Source organism: Excalfactoria chinensis, chromosome 4, assembly GCF_039878825.1.
Source record: "Excalfactoria chinensis isolate bCotChi1 chromosome 4, bCotChi1.hap2, whole genome shotgun sequence".
Taxonomy (NCBI): domain Eukaryota; kingdom Metazoa; phylum Chordata; class Aves; order Galliformes; family Phasianidae; genus Excalfactoria; species Excalfactoria chinensis.
Genome location: NC_092828.1, coordinates 31,371,252 through 31,392,745, shown reverse-complemented (window position 1 = coordinate 31,392,745; position 21,494 = coordinate 31,371,252). Strand labels below are relative to the sequence as shown.

At 41.3% G+C, this 21,494-nt stretch overlaps 1 protein-coding gene across 4 annotated transcripts in view; it reads left to right on the top strand.

Moving 5' to 3' along the window:
- Positions 1–21,494, top strand: part of BMPR1B (bone morphogenetic protein receptor type 1B) — a 233,994-nt gene that overhangs the window by 143,420 nt on the left and 69,080 nt on the right. Inside the window, exon 1 of one of the 4 annotated variants that reach the window (XM_072334636.1) lies at positions 15,781–16,050. The exons of the other annotated variants lie outside the window; for them this stretch is intronic. The gene's annotated coding sequence lies outside the window, so the exon portion shown is untranslated. Of the gene's footprint in view, positions 1–15,780; positions 16,051–21,494 lie in introns of those variants that run through there. 4 annotated transcript variants of the gene reach the window in all.

Genomic DNA, 21,494 nt, shown 5'->3' with positions numbered 1-21,494 from the left:
TTGTCTTTTCAGTGTTTGGCAGAAAATTGGGGTCACAGCTGAGAGTGACCACACGCGGCCAATGGACGACTTGCCATTCTCAGCTGTGCACTGCTGCATGGCTCCATATGGCCTTTCTCATGCTCCTTAATTCTGTGTGTTGCTTTTCCCTATCCAGCTTATTCTGCTTCCTTTGAGATAGCTTGCTCTTCATCTCTAGCTTTGAGGCTGTATTTGTGTTCTAGGTTTATGTATAAACTACCATCTGAAACAGTGTATGTTTTGAGTAGTTACAGCACTTCAGTCCTGAAAATGTATTTTCATTACTGTAATGGCCTTTCAGTTATAGGAGGGGGACTACAATAAATGCTTTAAAGCTATATTTCTGCATACTTAAGAAAATGTAATGCAGCATTTGTAGTGTTTTAAGAACTATCAAAAATTGCAATAACCTCCTACTATTTTGCAGTTATTCAAATACCTATGTTTCTTTATGTTACTTTTCAGACTTGTGTAAGCTTGTAGGTGTGCAGGAAAAAAAAAATAATTTTTTTTTTAGATATTAGCCTGTGTCCTAATAGGGTTAGAGGGCTTTTTATCTAAGATAAGCGATAAATGCATCATTCAGATCCCCTATTAAAAAGCTATGTGTGAATATTGTTGAACAGCCCTTAGGAAGATGAAAGAAAACATGCTGGTAGATAAGTTACTTCAACCACTGAATAGAGTTGTGGTAACTGCCTCATCTGTTTAGGGGAAATCCCTTGCAGAGGTTTTGAAGAGGATACTGGAGACAGAAAATGAAAACAGCACAGCTATTGTATTGATTTGTTGTTCCTTGAATTGCAAACCTGCTCTTCACTTAAAGTTTGTGATCAGCAGGAGTGCGGTCACCTGATTTGTGACCTAGTCTCCATTTGTCCCTCTCCCAAGCACCACATGTGTATAGACATGCCAGATCCTTTCCCTACCACCTACTCTTCCTGGGACTCACAGAGAGCTGTGCATAAGTTGTGTTACTACATGCAGACTTCCTCACTATGTTAAGAAGAGCTGGTTGCAGTAATACATGCCTTTTGGCTGTCTCTGCACAAAAATGGGTCTTGTCATGGCCAGAAACAAGTTAGCATCTCTAATGTCTTTCAGCATGATCAAATTGGGAAGCACTTTTCCTAAGCCAGGATCTCTGTGTACTCAGGAGGAAAGGGACTTTTCATTATTTACAATGGCATATGCCATGCTCCTGGTTTGTACGTGAGCAAAGCAGATCAGCCTCCAGCAAGTGCTTGTTGAGAATTGGTGCTCACAGGTTATTAAAACATAACCTGAGCTCAAAATTAGAAATATCTGTTAACTTCAGTAGTTTGCTTATCTAATGGTAAGCTTCAGTAAGAAAATTAGCAGTAAATAATAGAAAACATCTCTTGCTTATACTTGGACCAGGCAGTGCCCCTAATCTGTGCTTGATATTAGTACTCTGCATGATAATTATCTGTGATGATGCTGAGCTCTCTTGCAGTGCCGAAAGCTGTGTGGGTACATTGGTAAAGCAGACAGATGTTTTCTACTCAAACAGATGTGCAGGCACTTAATGTATTACTGCTCATCTGCTGATGGTTCTGGCCTTTCTCCCAAAGAGATGTGACAGGACTGGTAAATGCTTCTCATCTGCTTTGGATGTGCTGGAGTGCCTTGCCTTGAGCTGCCTCTGAGGCTGTTCACACCAAGGCCAGCAGACCTGTCTGAGAAGTAGATGGGTAGCGGATGTCTCATGCGGTTCACTCTGCCTGGTGTTCTGTGAGAAACTAGCACGTTTCATGAGGGAAAAGCTAATGTGCTAAAATTCTGTATTAATTAAAAATAAAAAAATAAAAAAAAATTAGCAAAAACCACCTCAAAAGAGGCTCTCCATCATGTTCTTAATCACGGAGATTGGAAGAGATGTTGTCATTACCTAGAATTAGTGTGTACCCTCAAAAACCCTATTAACTTAATAATCATATATCCTTCTGGTTTCCCTCTAATGTCATTTTGAGATTCCCGATGCTTGGAGTCAGTAAATATGTCATGCTTTCAATTTTCTCATTTTTATTAGCAGCATTTATGAGGTATGCAGGTCTGTGCAGTACCTTCCTCTATTGTTCATACTACAACTCTGCACAGGGGTAAAGCAGCATCATCCTTGTGATTAGGAAAATTAGCAATGGAATTAAAGGAACAGAACCAGTGCTTGGAAAACATTCCCTAGATTTCAAAGATAATGTTTCTTCAACACAGATTTTGGAGCTGATAACAGGGAGTATATTTAAATGGATGCCAGAAATATTTATTTATGTGTGGACATAAGGCAATGTGTTTTGCAAGAAAGAAAAAAAAAAGTAAACATCTTAAAGATAAAATATTATGTGCTTCTGTAAAAAGCAAAGGGTTTGTAATTTGTAATGCTGCATGGTTAAATTAACAGAGTTACAAATACACCACTAATTAGCGTGACAGTTCAGTGGAACTGAACATCTCTGTGAATAGCTTGTATTTCATTCCGTCCTACTGTATGGTTCCTCAGGGTGATTTCAAAAATAATAAACATGAACATAGAAGAGAGAGGAGCTTTTTAAAAAGAGAGTTGGAATATTTCTGAATAGTTCTTAGGTGTGCTGTCTCAGCTGGAGCACTTGCTCAGAATTGCTTTTGGAAGTTTCTTGCTTTAAAGTTAAGGGCATTATGTTCATGTATTGAGTAGACTGCCTGCATGAGTTGCTGCAAAGTTCATTATACCGCTAAGGCTGTCAGTGGTATTTATGGATATTCATGTGCAGTGAACCTTTGAACCTGAGCTGGTCATCTGAGCATTGCTTGTAGTTAGAGTGGTGTTTATGCTGAGCATTGGTAGCAGTATTTAATTGCTCCCTAGGAAAAATAATTGCAATTTGAACTCAGTCGTATAATTGACATAGGGATTCTGAAGATGCCAGATGTACAGAAAGGATTGTCCTTCTTACACAAGTATTAATTATTACACTTTTCAAACTCTCATTTCCACAAAGTGTCTAGCTGCATTTGGGAGTGAACTTGGAACAAGTATTTAATTCAAACTGTGCCATGTCTCTCTCCCATTAAAGTCAGTAATGGCAAAAATCATGCTGTGCTGTTTCAGAAATATTTTCCAGGCATTTTTCATGTCAGCTGCAAACGGGAAAAAGGGTGATGATGCCATTTTGCAATGGAGAGGAGTGGAGAACTTGCCTCATGCTCATTTGAAGAATTTCTTATTCGAAGTATTACAATGTTATCCCTGCTAAAGTTTCAGTTCTCATCATATAATATCAGATGAGAAAATCCTGCATAACGTATGGCATGTCAGCAGAACTGTTACGGTTCTGCTCCATGTGGTATACGTGTCTTTGGAACTGCATTTCAGAGCCCTTCTGCCAGTGTAAAGAGAGTTTATATTTCTGTAACTCTAGTGGGGATTCCTTTGGCTTGACACAATCCCGGGAATGTCTTTCAAACCATGTACATACACAGAACAGATGGCTTTCATGGGAAGCAGGAACTACTGTTCAGCATGTCATATTTTTTTGCATTTCTTGGTAGCTTTCTGACTTGAAATAATCCTTGCACAGATACTGTATAAAAACAACATCTTGATTCCCTCTTTCCCCATCCCCCTATTTTTCTTTTCCTAAAAAGTTCAAGGAGAAAAAAAAAAACACAAACAAAACAAACAAAAAAAACAACAAAAAAAAAAACACCAAAAAAACCAAACTTTTTCTCAGATTCTGAGGGTTTTTTTTCCAAGCTTTAAATTCAGTGACTATTCAATATAGCATTCAAAATGAATTGTGAATTACTGAAACTAAGTTTTAGTCAGAAATTGGAAAATACAGAGTGCTATTCTCTTTCTTTCAGGCATCGATACTATCTGCCCAAAACTTAAAAACTGGAATTACTGACAGAAATGTAGCTGTTTATGAAAAAATATTTTAGAACATAACTTATTTTATTTGTAGTTTGATTATATGCCATCATTCTGAAATATCATGGGACATTAGTGTATGATAGGTTGTGCTAGAACATCATACAACCAGATAATAAGGTAATTGTAGGTCACATTCTGTATTTTAAGAATGAGTCCTCTAGCTCTTGGGATTTAAGAGATTGTGACCATAAATGGGTAGTTAAATAAGAAAAGGGTTACTCTATGCAAACACTGACTCATTAGATGTTTCTGATGAGTCTTGTGGTCAAGGAGGAAATTGGCCTTTTTTGGTCACAAAATAGGAATAATAGCTACAACTGCTTCTGTTGTGTTATGCACTTTTCCACACCCTTGGCAATCTGACAGTAAGTTTCTCACAGATTTTGTCAATATTTCCATATCTCGATAAAAAGCAAGAACAAGCCAGGAGATAAAGGAAAGCAAGGCAACTTCAACTTTAAACATTTGCTTGGTAGATTTCTTTGTGATAAAATCAGGGTTTGACCTTGAAAACGTTTCCTAGTTACTACAAAGACAAAGAACAGAAGCTGTAAGTTAATATTCAGCTGCCTGTACAATAATGAATTACAACCTAACATTAGAGAGAAAAAATAAGAGTAGTCTATTGTAATTCTTTAATTGAAAATATATCATTGAGGAATTGTTACTTGGATACCACTCGTATTCCTATGGAAATGTGTTTCCTTTTATTAGCTGGTTGATTTATTTGATGATATTACAGAAATGTAGGTTAATTTTAATCTACTCTCCTTGTGTCATATTGATACTGTCCAGCTACATGTTTTCAATAAGCACGCAGCTTCTGGTGTCCTGTTCTTATTTTCCATCTGAGAATTTGAATGTGCTGAGATTGATGTGTCATCTGCAGGCAGAGAACATCTTTTAATGTGTGCTACTTCTTTAGAAGAAGGCATGTATGAGTAACATAGAAAAAAATAAATTAAACAAAATTAATGAAAAATGTGGCAGAACTGAATCTAGGTGCATGAGGTACTCATTTTTACCTGAGTGAACATAACAGGAGCTGAGAGCACAAATGTGATGTCTTTCTGAATCATGTCCTTCCGCATTAGGGGAGAATCATTGAAGAGAGGAAGTAGCATTTCTGGGTTTGTGTTTTGGTTGTTGGATTTGGGAGTCTCTCATCAACTGCTGGTTTTGAGGGTATGAAAATGACTACAATCTGATGTTGGTTTAAGGTCAGTGACAAAAAAAGGGTATCAGACTAGTATCCGATCTGGCCATGCAGATGTTGCTGAATTATCTCCACCAGACAAAAAGTACACATACTGCACTACAGCATCTACCTTTCCTGCATGTTTTGGCACAGATAGATGGAGTTGCACTGAAGGCAGGGAAAAAAAAAAATAATTGCAATTTCAGCTAGGATTGTGGACTTCGTTGTAGATATTTAATGAGTTCCCAGGAGCTTCCTCTAATGATGAATGTCCTATGTCAGCCTGGTGTGATTTTATGGAGTAAGTGTGTACCTATGTTCTTGGCATAAGCACTGGGCAAAACTCCATTTGTGGGGCTGGAATTGCAGCAGGTCAAATGATTATTATGGGCATCCCTTTCAGTGATGACTGGCTGAGGGCAGGTCAGCATCTCAAAACTCGTATGGCATTTGTTGGTATAGTTGCTCCTGATTGAAACAAGCACTCCAGGCATTGATTTACAATCTTCAGTTTGAGAGTGTGGAAGAATTAGAAAGTATGTTGCTGCCTCATTCAATGAAGCTTATACAGATAATTCTACTTTATGAGAGTTTAGAAAAGTGTGTTTGTTTTCCAGATGAAGCTGGAGCCTGCAGGCCAGAGCAGCTGTTGGCAAGATGTAAAGACTTGCATTATGTGGAGATTCGTAACCATGTCTGTCTTAAATAAGGTGTTAGAGTAATGCAAAACGTTTTGTTCTGGGAGGTCTCAGACATGAGAGCTTCTCTGAAAGGGGAAGATACAGCTTGTGTCAATAGTGCTGACTGCCTTCCACATTAGAGGAACAATGGACAACTTTCATTTTAGTGCATTAAAAAATCTGAACCTCGGTGGGAACTTAGACTGCAAGCAGCCAACATTGAGTGTCTGTTGGGTGTGTGTTTTGAAAGACAAATTCTGCACAGCACTTAAAACCTGTGTTTAATGCCTGCTCAAAGTGCTACCAGGGCAATCATAAATAGTGACACCTATATTTATAGCCTAAATTAGACAACCTGTGCTTTGATCCTGTGAAATCCTAGCGTAGTACTGTGCTGTAGAGCCTTGTCCTTGTAACAGCAATCAGATATCCTCAGTCCTGGTACTGCGTGCCGGGCAGTGCTGCCTTTGGTGGGGAACGTGTCTGCTAAGATCCCGGGTTGTGATTACCAGATAATTTTACACAGGCCATCTTAGAGCTGCTGGAGACATATAAATCACTACAGAGCTGTCCTGGATGTAAGCCACTGAAAAGCCCATGAAAATATTTGTTATCCAGATACCTGAGCTCTCCTATTTGCAGGCTTTAAACCAAATTTTGCATTGCTCATTTTGGATGAGCTTAGGCAGGCAAGGTGAAAAAGTATTTTTGGCTATTGAAACAGGAAATGTGCATTTGCCATCTAAGTGCATGTAAATAGGGAAAAATCCCATTAAACTGGAATTGATGAGAGTGCGTACAGTAAAATGAAAATTGGCTATTTTGCTCAAATTAGGCTTTTGTTTGTTCGTTTGTTTGTTTTTTGCTGTCGCTTCTTATAGTGTCACTTCTACCATCATTCATCACCAAGACACCTGGGCTGAGCTCTCCTCAGTGAAGCTCCTGTCCACTTTGAGGACATGCACAGCATGGTTTTGAAGATTTAATGGGAAGTGTATCTATAAAATCATTTTAATCACTTATTTTTAATCTCTGCTTTAGAGGCTTTATCCCCATACTGTGGGTGAGCAGCCAGGCTGGTGGTGGAGCATCCCCTGCAAAGCATGATTCCTGCAGCTCAGTGGAGATGGGTTGAGCAGAGAAGGGATTTTTCTACATTTAAACAAAATGATATATAGGTAAAGGAATAGTGGATAATGCAATTTTCATGCAGATGTTATTAAAGATTGTATTGTTAATGCTGTTTTTTGTTTGTAGGAAGAGAGCAAAGAGAGCTACTGTGTTTTAGTATTTTCGTCAGCTTCTCACTTTGAGCTAAGCTTTTGTCTCACACAGAATCACAGAATTGTAGGGGTTGGAAGGGGCCTCTAGAGATCGAGTCCAATCCCCCTGCCAAAGCAGGTTCCCTACACCACGTTGCACAGGTAGGTGTCCAGGCAGGTCTTGAATATCTCCAGAGAAGGAGACTCCACCACCTCCCTGGGCAGCCTGTTCCAGTGCTCCGTATAGTCTCCTTAAGCTGTGGAGGTTTGCTCTACAAGGAGGAGAGGTTTGTGTGACTATTTTATTTTATTTTATTTTTATTTTATTTTTATTTTTCAATGAGAAGGTTTAAATAGCCAGTCCTCACTGCAGTCACCCGGACTAAGGAAATCCTGTACAAACTGGAAAGTGTTAGATAGGATTTAATGAGATTATCATGAACTGTTACTTCACAAAAAATCTTAACTCCCCAAGCAGCTGTGCTGTGTAACTGGGGACAGGTGAAGGAATTTGGAAGACTCAAGAAGCTGCCTACTTATTTAAAGAGGCAGAGCCCAGTTTTGTTGTGTTCAATATGTATGCTAAGAAAACTCAAGCAAGCAAATAAAACCTTCCATCAAAAGAGGGACTGCTGTTGAAGTAAAATGTTTTAAAATGTGTATTTATCTTTAATAATATCACAGAGGTGATAGTGAAATTACTACTTGAAAATTCAGTGTGCAGGCTTCTCCTTGCCTTCAAGCTCAGCAAACCAGTTAGATGTGATTCAGAGACATCACATTATGTCCATATGGTGTTAGAGATTGCATTGAGGTTTTGGTGTGTCTCCTATTGTAATACAAAGAATTTAATAGCAGTGGAATGAAAATGATATTATTACGGTTAAAATACAGCCAAGATTTATTTTGATGCCAAGCACTGCTTGTGCTTTTTGCAAGTTTGAAGCCATTAAATGCATTTGATTTCTCTGTGTTTGATGTCTTCTGTAGTCCTGATGCACCTGTTATTAGAGGAGTTAAAAATAGTGGATGCATGTTATGGCATTAACCCCAAAGCAGTGCTGGGCACCTAAGGGCAGGGTGGTTCCTCAGGGTAACTTGCTGTGAGGTCCCAGCCAAAGCAGGATAATGGCAAACAGACAGACCAGTTGTTTGGCTCAGTAAAAGGAGGTGGTTTGAACTAGAAATTGTTCACCAGTATTGGTGGATGCCTATTTTAAATTTATAGGACACCTGACAGATCCATCAGAAATACTTCCCCTCCTCCTCCCCCCTCCCCCAATGCAAAGTCCATTTATTGGGAGAATAGTTTGGATACTGACATGTAAGCTGTGATAAAAAGGAACTTCGTAAGTATGAAATTGTGTATTACTGAGAAACTGCCATAACTGAGTGAGAACAATTTATTTTATAAAAACTTTGCCGATTATTTTTGTGCACGCTTAATACCCCTTTAATTCATTTTTCTCTGCTGTGAGACAAGACAAATTTCATGACAGAGTGGTTTATTAATGTAGGTTTAAATTTGATGTTTTGTACATTCAAGTGTCTGTGTTGGCTTGTGTTACATGCACCTTCCTAAATCATCATCCCTTTCTCTTGGACAGACCAGAGGGCTAAAAGCACATCTGGACTCCCCGTGGCAGTATGGCTGTGGGTACTGGGAAAGTTTCCCACGCTGAGCACTGCAGTGGGGTCCACACCCCATAATAACCATGTCTATAGTAATGCATTCTCTATGAGAGGAAAACTGAAGACCTGGAGGATCGATGTGAATCATTAAAAGGGTTATTTGAGGTGTTATGGAACAGTTATGGACCTCTCCTCTGTACCCAACCGTGGCTCCCTGTTCTTCACATTCCAAGTCTTGCAGTTGTATTCCTCTGTGTTCATAAGGAAAAGGGAATGAGGGATGTGGATGGTATGATGCTTCTGCTTTGCTAACCAGGAAGACAGTGATGTGCTGCTTCTGGAATTGCTTTTGCATATAGTTAGCTTTGCAGAACAGAATGACATCAGAGAAAGAGAAGGTAATCACCTAAATTAGTTTAGGTCGGAAAGAATCAAGTGAAGCTGAGAGAGATTTGCTGATGTGATATGAATAGAGGCAGGTTAAAGTATTTTTGACAAATGCTCATTATCAAATATGCAGTCCCAGTATATTTCCTGTATGTTGAATCAACTGAATACAAAATATACCCTTCTTATCTTCCTTATCAACTCAGTGAAATCTTCTGCTTAGCACAGTGAGAAAAACAAATAAAACATTATACTCCAAGCAACAGGTAGTGCTGACTTCTGGAAGTGACTGTGTTGCTCAATTCTACATCCTCCCCAGGAATGCTGCTTTTGTCATCCCAGCCTACATAAAGATGCAGCAGAATTAGGTGAGCGGCTAAAACACAAGATAAGCCATCTCCCAGAGGAGAGGAGAGCAGAGTTTAAGATGAGGAGGCTGGCTAGAGAGGTCTTCAATAACTGGAGACAGAAGAAGGAAAATAAAATAATATTTATTAAAAAAAAAAAAAAAAGTAAAAAAAAAATAAATGAGGCAAATTGGATTCTTCCATTTAACCTTTTACATAATAAAAGACAGGAGACATCCCAATGAAATTAAAAAGCGATGCATTTAAAAAATAATAAAAAGCATATCCTTTTTATTGGAGACAGGAATACAAGCTAACTGAGCTGTTGGTCTGACCCACTGTGTCAGTTCAGAGAGTGCATGTCAGAGAGCGGCATGTGACTGTTTGGGGATACCTTTAGCCTTTGCAGTTTAGCAAGTTTTTCTTTTGCCACAGCCTGAGACATCTAGACATTGTCCTTCTCTGTGGTAGGAGCTGAGTGGTGGTGGTGGAGTTATCGTGATAGGGCCCTCAGCTGTTCAGACTAAAGGCTGGTATGTGCTTTTGCTTTCCTGTTTGTGAGGCTCCCACCCAGATGTCTCAGTGTTCAGGCAGAAGTCTGGATAGAATACATAAGGCAGAATATGACAAAATACTACTTACAATTGTTTCTGCTTTAGTCAAACACATCCAAACTCCTTCAACTTTCCTAATTACACACCATTTATAATGTTGATTACTTATTGAATTATACTCAACCTAGCAAGGAGCCTTAGAAAAAAATGAAGATGTATTCTTCCTTTTCACTTTTAGATCTTGATCTCCCTTGTCTGAAAAATGTCTATTCTATAATGTGGTAATCTTTTCAAATACACAAATGAATTTCTAATGGAGTGAGCACCTGTATGTGTCTTTGTGTACAATAAAGTACTCAAATTTCAAGAATGTTTCTCCTCGGGTTCAATCCACAGGCCTCTTCCTGTCTTGGCAGCATGCTGCTCCTTCCTTTCCTTGAGATCAGTCACATTTGACATGCAGCTGAGAAACAGTTTTAAATTGGAAGGGGTTAAAAAAGGGGAGGAAGGGGGGACTTTGGAAAAGCAGCAGAACTTCCCCACAGAGTCATGGAAACATAGAAGATCTTGGGCTGGAAGTAATCTTAAAGACCATCTGCTAAAACCTCCTGCCATGGGCAGGGATGCCACCTTGGTCAGGCTGCCCAGGCCCCCAGCCAGCCTGGCCTTGAACACCTCCAGTCATCTCTAGGCAGCCTGTGCTACCTCACAATCCTGTGGTGAAAATTTTCCCTGATGTCAAATCTAAATCTCCCCTCTTTTAATTTAAAACCATTCTCCCTCATCCTATCGCTGTTTGTGTAAAAAGCCAGTCTCTCTCCTGATTATAAGATCCCTGTAAGTACCAGAAGGCCATGATGAGATCTCCCCAGAACTTATCTTCTTCAGGCTGAACGTGCCCAGCTTCCTCAGCCTGTCTTCACAGGAGAGGTGCTCCAGCCCTCTGATACTCTTCATGGCCATCCTTTGGACCCTCTCCAATGGCTCCACATCAGACCTGGACACAGTACTCCAGATGGAGTCTAACGAGGGTAGAATAGAGAGGGGCAGTCACCTTCCTCACCATACTGGTCACCCCTCTATTGATGCAGCCCAGGATACAGTTGGCTTTCTGAGCTGCAAGTGCACACTGCTGGCTCATGTCCATTTTTTTTGTCCACCAGGACCCCCAGGTCTCTCTTCCCATAATAAGATAAATCATACTATGAACACGTTTCTTAATGTGCAGCAACAGTCTCCATCAATGAGTGCACCTAAAACTGAAAAAGAACACACTGAACTCTTCAGAGTATCCTTGGCAAAACCATGACAACGTTAGCTGACAAATGTGTTCCCTACATTTTTCCAACATTAAGACAAATTCCTTTGCTTAGTCTTGCTGCTGATAAGGACAGTTGTGAAAGAAAGCAAGGTGTAAGTAGGTTTCAGAGATAACTAATGTATAAGCAAAGCAAATCATACCTTGTTTTAAGTGTCACTTCATGTCCACAGAAATTGGGAATAAAAAGCATTTCAGATCTAGATAGGATGGTTTGGAGGGCTTTTTGTTTGTTTGTATGAATGTCTGCAGTCTGTTTTGTCTGTATGACGAATACTCTGTGGAAATCTAGACTTTACAAATTAAGTTGGGCCCTGCTGGTAAGTACATTTTGGAGCAGCACATGCATCATCTGCTGTGTGCTCTCATTTCCAACTGACTGTATGTTGTAATTTTAAATAAATGTGCAGACTGAAACGGAAGAGTTAGCAAACGAGTTGTAATTCTCATGAAATCGGGAAAGCTTTAACAGAGGTGTCACCCACTGCAACAAATGAAACATTTCAATGGTGAGTTTTGTTTATAATATATTCTTTACAAAAGCATGTGTTATTTGAGGGAATGAGTTTAAGTATTTACTGAAAATTGCATGTGATGGACAATAAGTTTCGCGCGTTCCTAGGGCAGTCAATTGCATTTAGACGTGTTCTGAAGCTACTCAGTTTTTAGGAATGATTTTAGAAATGATTTTGTCTGTAAAAATGCGAGAAATAAAAGAAAGAAGTTGAGTTAGTTTTTTTTAAAACTCTTTGTTCACTTTCCCTCCTCCCTACAGTCTCCCTGACCAAATTTGTTAAAGACGAATAGTTGCCCGTGGTAACTGCCGAGAATTTGTTGAAAAGCACACTTTTAGGAGACAATAGGCCCCAAATATACTGTGGCACAGCTTTAAACTTTATTAAGTCTGTCTTGGACTACCCACTCCTCTCCCAAGCTAAATGGAAGAAAAGTTTGGCAGCCTCCATGCTGTGAGCGTGATTGATGCCCAGAACATCTGAGGGACTTTTGTGTCCAGCGCGCTCTCCATGAGTGCATAATGTGTGAATGCTCAAATAAGGTCAGCCCTTATCACATGTAATCTAGGCCTGAAAGCAGATCAACAGTGACAGTCATACCCCATAAGTGAGAACACAAATCATCCTTGCATACTTTGGACAAGTTGAGGGATTTTCTCCCTTCTTGCTTGCATTTTCTGCTTTCCAAATGGGGGGAGGTGATAGAGGAAGGACAAGCTTTGGCAGTACTCTGGAAAACAAAACAAAACACTGTAAAAAACAAAGTAACCAGGAGGGAATACGTGTCTGGAATACCAGAGGGCTCTTTCAGCCATGCCGCATGTAGGGGGCTGATGGTTGTTTGCAAGGCAATGCCGGTCCCTGTGCACCAGAGCTGCATCACAAAGCTCCCCACAGGTGGAGTGGGAGGGAAAAAACTTGGGCAAAATTTGTTCAAGTCCTTTCTCCAGTGTCTTTTCAAAGTCTTTTCAGAGATTTCTAAGCACATCACAGCTTCTGTTATCTGCCTACCCCTGGGTTTGAATGTCGATTTTTTTCAAAGTAGAGTGAAAGTATCTTTTTCGTTCTTTTTGAGTTTGCACACTGTGAATGGGAATGTTATGTTCCATCACACAGCAAGCAGAATTATTAGAAAACTGCATCTCATAGAATTTGTTTCTGCAAGTTCTCGTGGAGAGAAAGCATCAGTAAGGAAGTCTCGTATGAAGGGAGAATCTTCTATTTGTGTCTGTTACAACTCGATTGTTGTCTGAAGTAAGGGGAAAAAAAAGGAATGAAATGTTGTTAATTCAGACTTGATTTGTGTTTTGGCTTAGAGAGGTATTTTAATGGGCATAGAGCTTTTGCAGAACACAGAATTTATAAGAAATACAACAATTAGCAGGAAGAAATTAAAGATACGGTTACATCATTGATGACATTAACAACTATGGAAACAATTATGTCATCCTTTATGATGTAGAAGTATCTTTTCCACATTTATGATATCTTGAAAATTTTCTTTCCATTTTTTGGGAATATGATTTTCCTCTCAGTGCAATAATTTGCTTGTATATTATGCAGTGAATGTTACAAAGCTGATCTATTCCACTGGACTGAGGGGAAGATCCATGAATGCTGACAGCCTTCCTAGAAGTTCTGTAATTACAGCACATTATTGCCTGCTTTGTTTATTTATTTCTTTGTATTGCTTTGTGCTCTAATACCAACAGGAGCTCCCTGCCCCTCATTAAAAATGCACAATATGAAGATTGCTTAGTTTTACAGTTCACACCTTGAACACCAAAGACATCAGAAAAATATGATCATAATATCTCTCTGCAAAAAGCCTCTCTCTTCCCGTGGCTTCCCAGCACTGATTTATCACCACATCTCTGCTCTGCTGAATGGGATAGTGTCATTTATGCATTTAATGACTGTTTAGAAGGGTGAATGGTGATACAACAAGGGAGAATGGTCTTAAATAGAGACAGGGAGGCTTAGGTTAGAGATTAGAAGGAAGTTTTTCACACAGAGGGTGATGAAGCACTGGAACAGGTTGCCCAAGGAGGTTGTGGATGTTCCATCCCTGGAGGCATTCAAGGCCAGGCTGGATGTGGCTCTGGGCAGCCTGGTCTGGTGGTTGGTGACCCTGCACATAGCAGGGGATTGAAACTAGATTATCATTGTGGTCCTTTTCAACCCAGGTCATTCTATGATTCTGTGCTAAGGTCGGAAGTACTGGAGTATGGAATGGGAGACCTTTTGTGTTACCAAATCCATGACCATAGCATTTCAAGAAACAACTATATTAGCAGCTACACTTGAGCTCTTACCACCATCCACTTTACCTCGCTACTGTAGAGAGGTAGTTAGATCTGTGGACAGATACAAACTTGAATTACATACAGATTTTTTAAAACTGATGTTTGCACAAGAAATTCTTTTCTGTGGCATCCTAAAAGCATCTCAGTTTAGATTCCCATGCTTTTAATGGCAGCCTTTCAAATTCCACCATTTGCAAGTCTAGATTTATCCAGTTCTAAGCAGTCACAACCAAGAGTTGTGTGTCTGCAGTAATGATTCTTCTGCATCTTATAGTCCAAAATCTCACTGAGCATCATCCTGTCCTTTTGATGAAAGGTGTGCAGTACATGGCAGACTGGGATTTTTTGATAAGCTCTAATGCTTTTTGTGCTTACATGGGATGTTGGGAAGGAGACATGAAGCATATACACAACAAAACAGCATATACATTACACGTGAGGTACAAGAATATTTCCCATGCAAACTGATGTTAAATGTGGAGCAAACCTGTGATTAAGACTCATTACAGAATAAATATCTTAGATACTAACATGTTGCTATATATTGCTATATATTCCAATGAAAACACAATCATTCTCATAAATGATGTATTCCAATTATGTGTATAGAAATATGTGTTTGTGTTGCTTTCACATAGGAAAATGACATATTGATCAACCAGGGTATGGATATTTAAACAAGAAGATAAAGAAAGGGAAAAAAAATGCCCAACATCACTAGGAAGGCAAGACTCATTGGGCTTTTGATATCCGGACAAGGCTTAGGAAGATGACTCTTGGTCAGCTGGGTTTTGCTACTTTATTACTACCTGTTGAGTGACAGCTGCCTGGTGCCCACTTCGGAGATGTCATTTCCATTTTGCTAAGCACTGTGAAGAACGTGGGTCTTTGGCTTGCTCTTTTTACTGTGAGATACCCTTTAAAACACTGCAGTGATATTTGCTCACTGAGATGCCAGGCTCCTATTAGCTGCAAGAGTAGAGAGGGCGTCAGTGCCAAACTGAACAAACTGGTCAAAAAGCAGCTAATGAATCACCAGAGCTGCTTTTCTCGTTATCGGTGTTTCCCCTGCTCATTGTAGGTATGGAGTGAATGTGTTGTGAATGTATTCTTAGTGAATAGTTTTTTTGTTATGGTTTGGTTTTTTGGGGTTTTTTTGCTCAGTGGTAGTTAGGAGTCTGTTGGAGACCATCAGTCTGTAGCATTGCTGGTGTAGTGCTGCATTCAAAGTTTGCAGGATCTCACCTCCGTTTTGCTCACAAACCTAGACTCTGTACTTGTTCTGTTTGATGCCAGAACACCTCTAATGCCTGTTGCTGTGCCAAAGAGCAGACCTGTAGCTGGGTTATCTGTTGGGATTGCATCCACTTACCCTTCCCCAGCAACTGGTAAGGGATCGGTGCTCGTGTAGTGATATAGAGTAGCGTTTTCTTGAGAAAATATCCACACGCAATTAACGCGGACGTCCTGTAACCCCAGCCCAGCTAAGGCATCACGGCTCGGGTCGCAGCCCGGCTGATCCGCCGGCAGCCCCGCGCACATGCCGCAGGAACTCATTTAGCGCCTGAGCGATGCCACCGGCTCCCCCGCTGCTTACAGCAGTTGTCCAGTGACGAGCTGCGGGGCGGGCGGGCGTCTCGCTCCGCTCACGCTCTCCCCCTCCTCACCCCCTACCGCTGCCGCTCGGGAGCCGCTCGCTGCTCGGCGCACCCCTACACGGCGGCTCGGGAGGGGGGCGGCGATCGCGGTGGGGCCGGGGCTCTCCCGGCACACGGAACCTGCCCGCGGCCCGCCCCAGCTAAGCTGCCTCTCGCTCGCGTCTCAGGACCGAGCGGCGGGGCAGGTTTAGGGTGAGAAGCCGGGACCTGTCGCCGAGACGTGGGAGCGCAGTCGGTACGTGCGGCCGGGGGGGGGTTTGAGAGGGGCTGCGGGGGGGCTTGTGCTGTGCACGGGGCTGGGACGGGAGGGGTAAGGGTAGTTCCAGGCTCCGTGCGCCGCCTCGCTCACCGGCCGGGTGGATTAAATCTTCCCCGTAGGAATCCTGAGCGGCTTTAGGTTTTAACTTTGCCTGATTACTCCTTCTCGGAGCGAGCTGTTTGCTGGGTTTATTTATTTATTTACTTATAATGCACGAAGAACTGTTGTGCTTCTTTAGTGAGAAGGCTAAACTTGTTCCCGCTGAAGTCCTAATAGGAAAGCATCATATTAATGATAAATGAAAACTCTATATTTAACCATCAGGAAGCAAAATTTTGACGGAGCTAATAAGAGAAGGAGGCACTAATTAGCAGCAAACGGACCATAATGAGGCGGAATTTTGATTGACAGCACAGTCGTGGCAGCGTTATTATGGAGACTGAAAATATGGAACGTGTGTTAATGAGTGAAATGTATTTACAGCAATTGCATTTGGAAGCCAGTTCAGTAGTTGGCAAATGTGATGGCGTGTTTTCTGTAGTTCATCAGTGTGCTTACAGTGGTGTGCTTCATTCCTGAACCGATGTTCTTTGGAAGGAGCGTAAATTGCTGTCTTTGAAGAGTCATTTTGTTTGTTTGCTAAACATAGGCTCTTTAAGGATGTTGCAAATAAGGTAGTAAAGCACTCTGTCTTTTGGCTGGTTGCAATCTGAGTATCACATCTGAAAAGAAGGACTTAAAGCAAGGAAGGTGTTCTTGTTTTTTTGTTTTTTGTTTTTTTTTTTTTCTCTATTAATTAGTCAGCTCTGTTTACTAAACGGTTAAACTTTCTGTGACCTCACCTACAATCCTTCAGTCTGCAGAATGAGCTTTTCTGATGCTTCAGCTGATTCTGCTCTGACTTCCTAATCAGACTCAAAACCACAGCAGGGCTCATGCAATCCACCTGTCCTACAGCCCTGTGTGATGGGATGGCCCAGGGGAGTGGTAGGATTGGGATGCAGGGCAGAGTGCCAGGTGTAGCAGCTCTTGCCACCGTTGGATGATGGTTTTCTTTGTATGTCGAAGCAACTGCTGAAAGTTATGTTTTCTGTCTGATTTTCAACTCAGCATCTTATAGTCTGTGTGTATGCATAGGGGTCAGCACAGTGTCAACTCTGTGTAGCGCAAGCAGATCTTGCAAGCATTAGGTGCTATTTCAGTCCTTTTTTCAATCCATTATCTGGTCCTGTTCGTTCTCAGAGACCCTCAGTGCAGGCTCTGGCCCAATTGCATACCCACCTGGGCAGTGCTTGGTAGGGACCCTGTGGTATTCTGCCAGCACCCTCTGCTGCCCAAGTGGGCAGTGCAGCTGAGGATGTTCACAGCTCACCCAGAACCAGAAGCTGGCCATAAACGTAACTGAGTTTTATTAGTGTCTCAATTCCCTTGGAAACGTTCTTAATGGGTAAGTGATCTGGCACTTTCTTTTTCGTGTGATCACTTGAACACACAAGGGGCTTCTTAAATTATCTTCAGTGTTACCAATACAAAAAAGCAACCAAACAGACAAAAAAACAAATCAAAAAGAAAAAAAACTTGATTCAACATCTAATGGAGTTTAGAAACACAGTCACCAAACTTCAGCTGCATTTAAAAGTGCATTTAGAAGCTATGCTCTTAAAGACACAAGGAATGTCAGAGTGATGATTGACCCCTGGGGCAGTCAGATGCACTCTGACATAGGAACATCTGCAGAGGTAGTATGCAGATTTGTAGCAGAAATGCAGTGAGTTGTGTACAGAGAACTCTGGCCTGGAGGAGACCAAGATGTTAAGGGTGGTGAGACACTGGAACAGATTGCCCAGAGAGGTTGTGAATGCCTCCTCCCTGGAAACATGGCTAGGCTGGATGGGGCTTTGGGCAACCTGGTCTAGTTGTTCTACCTATAGCAGGAGGTTGGAATTAGATGATCTTAAAGGACCCTTTCAGCCCAAACCATTCTATAATTTTGTGGCAAGATGTTTGCACCACTGCAGAAGTTCAGGTGCACAGGTCAGCATGCAAAAGTTACTCAAAGTTGCTCGTCAGATATTAGGTCTGATTAACACTGTAGCTGCAACATCAGAAGAAGATTCCCAGGAGCCTGGTTTGAAATCCAGCTGCTCCTGAACTCAGTTTGCATTGGAACTTCGCTTCCGTCAGTCAGAAGCTGAAGCTTGCCTTGATTTTTTTGAGCTCTTGTACAAACTGCAGTAAATGTAACCAGTGCCTTGGTCAGAGTTGGCCATTTCTGCTTTCCTGGGAACTATACTTGCTGATCAGCATGGCTCTGTGGCAGAGGCTGGTCCTGGGGACTCCATGAGGCATCCCCCAGTACTCTCACCTGTTCCTTGTCTTCTCCTGAGGGCTGAAGGGGATGGAGGCTGGCCCAAGGCCTTTCAGCAATTGAAGAGAGGGAAGTAGAAGCAACTGAAGCCAAATACTTCAGGGTAATTTTAGGAGAGAAATCCCTGGAAAAAAAATAATAAAATAATATTAAAAAAAATGCAACACTATGCACTGTTAAATTGTATTGTTAATGTGTTTATTTATTTTTCATTTACATGAATGTAATGCTTTGTCTCCTCCTACCCTTTGGGTTATGTGTCCGAATCCTATTGCTCTAGGCAGTTTCCAGGCTAGTTGTTATGAGAGGCATGCTTAAAATCAAATTAAGAGATCCTTTAAGAAATTTGGCCCCAGGCTGAGTGCAAAGTTTTCTAAAGCAGTATTCATTCCAACTTAAATTTGCTTGGTAGGTGCTTCCACTGCTTCCCTTCCAAGCGACTGTTTTGCACGGAGTGATCACACTGGGGAGATGATCAGGCTTTGGAGCCGGCATTTTGCCTGGAGGTATGCCCATGGAGGTGCTGATGGTTCCACATCATTACTACAGCACCTGTAGTCATAACGTAACAGTGGGTATGCCCTGGATGCAGGGAGTTGTGCAGAACCCAGCTCTTAGCAGGGGATCTTGTGCTGCCCTGGGCTGCTGCAGAAGAGTTGCTGGTTGGGCTCTGGCTGTTTGTACACCCCATTGCGGTGTTTCCCTTTTTCACGGTGGCTTGTCATTGTTTTCTTGAGTTCAGTTTGTAAGCCTTTGTAATGTGCAAATCCTTTTTTCAGAGAAAGGCCATTTGGCAAGCAAATTGTTTCTTTATTTGTGCTGCTGCATGTGCGTTGTTTTACACTGCCTGCATATTATGTTGTACTGTCTGAACAGCGCACCTGGCTTTCCCACTCCTCCCATTTCTTGAGAACACTTTTCAGTGTGTCTTGTTCTCCCACTCACGTGCAGTCTTCTCAGCCCGGTAGCAAGTGAAGGTTGTTGTCAGCCAACACGTCTAAATCAGTGTCTAAATTTTTAGTGAAGATGTGATACAAGACTGCAAGATTGTGGGATATAGGTGGAATATTTATTTGACAGATCCTTCTGCCTTCCTAATGGGCATAGAGCAGGTCATAGGCCGATCCTAGGATGATTCTTGGAAATTATGAGAGATTTTCCTGAGTACAAGAGGGTAGTGTTTAGGGAAAACAGGGAAGAGAATGTTGGAGAATGCTGTGCTGAAGCCAGCAATGTCTTGTAGGAGCAGAGCAATGCCTGTGCCTACAGTGCTCTCTGTTGGTATGCTCCAGCCTTGTGCCACACCATGACACATCAGCCTCTACAACCAAAAGATCCAAAGCCACAGAGACTTTGAGTCATCACCATTGTTAGTTCTGGCTACAAGCTGGTGAGTACATAAACGTGCTGTAACAGAATTCCTTAGTGTAGTTACTTGTCACACAGTTCGCTGCTCAAGGGATTGAGCAGGCAGTACTGTACTTCATTTTAATCTGAAAAAGAAATTTGTGTTCACCTGCTGGTCTAGCTGTTGTCTGGTAAAATGCCAGACCAATGTGTCCTGGCGGCAATACTCAATGCAACTCTGTGGGTTTTTGCACTCTGGTAAAGCATTCATGCAATTGCAAGATACAAGGTGACATTGTTTGGCTTGTGTAAAGCTGAATGATGAGGCATGAGGACAGGTAGCCTTTGGGCTGTGTTATTCAAGAGGTAGATGAGCAGTATTGTTGTTTAGTATGTGTTTAAAGTAATAATTTTTTAAGTGTAAGCTGATCCCAGTCACCATATGGCAAAAAGCACTGCAAGTATGAACGCAGCTGTTAAAGGCATAGCTGTGGCTATGTGCTTCGGAGTTGTGTGCTGAAGACATTATGTGGTATCCCCAGCTATTAATCTCTCACTATTAATCAGCAATAAAAATGACCTGTGGTGAGTGTCACTGATGCTGGAAATCTGATCTCTTCAGCATCATACCTGCAGGGAAGACAGCAGGATTTGCATCTTCCTTCCTGTATTCTTCCCCCCCTCACTTGTCTAGAAGATATGGTTCAGCCTAGGACACACAAGGTATGTATGCATTGCACCCACTTGTTCTGAGCAGGAGTTTATCACTCTTGGAGTGTCTGTTCCTCCACTATCTGGCCTTGACAAGATGTGAGGTTTGAAAGCCAGGCTTATTTTGCAGTTCAGCAAACACTTCCCTCCTACAACTTTTGGGTGCTGTTTGTTCCAGATTCATAGCTAGACCACAGAATATTTGAGTGGACTGAAACTAAATATGCCATTTGTTAGTCAAAGTAACCATGAAGTCTTTACTCAGGAAGTCACCTTTGCAATTTTAAATGGAATTGGTCTTTTTTGGGGTTGACCGGGCTTTGGGTAGATGGCAGAAGTGGAGGCTTAAATCTTTGAAAAAAGAAATATAGCACTATCATGTCAAGATTAGGGATTATAAGGAAGTCCACCCTATCAATTTACTAAATTCCAGTTGCATCTTTTTGTTTTACAGCATTTTGTGTTGCAAACAGAGTGTAAGGAGATATTATCTAATTGTTTTGATTAGCAAATTTTAGACTGTTACTTCAGATGCTGTATTAATGTAAGTAGGACTCATTGTAATTTCTCTGCTGATATCTGCCTTGTATCACTTTAGCATTGTAGAAGGTACTCAATTCTTGATGTATAAACATCCCGTGAGAAGAAAATAGAATATTTGTTGCTACTCCTTTGAAAGAGAGTTTGGGAGATGTTGCTTGCTGCGCTTCTTCAGATAAGTCATGGATCTCCTCTGGGATGATCCTGGCTAGTCCCAAGGCCCCGGCATGCTGGTGGAAAGCATTCAAGCAGCACAAGAATATGGGAAGAGTTGGCTTTGTCTCTGCTTTGCTGAAATCAAGGCTAAGCAGCACAGATTGCTGCCTTTTTATTATTAATCCTCAGTATAAATATTACTGCTGTGTCTTGGTTTCACTTTGTTAAGATGACCACATCTGTTTGCCTTAGGTCACAGTTCCATGCGTGTATGTGTATTTGTATCATGCAGGAATTT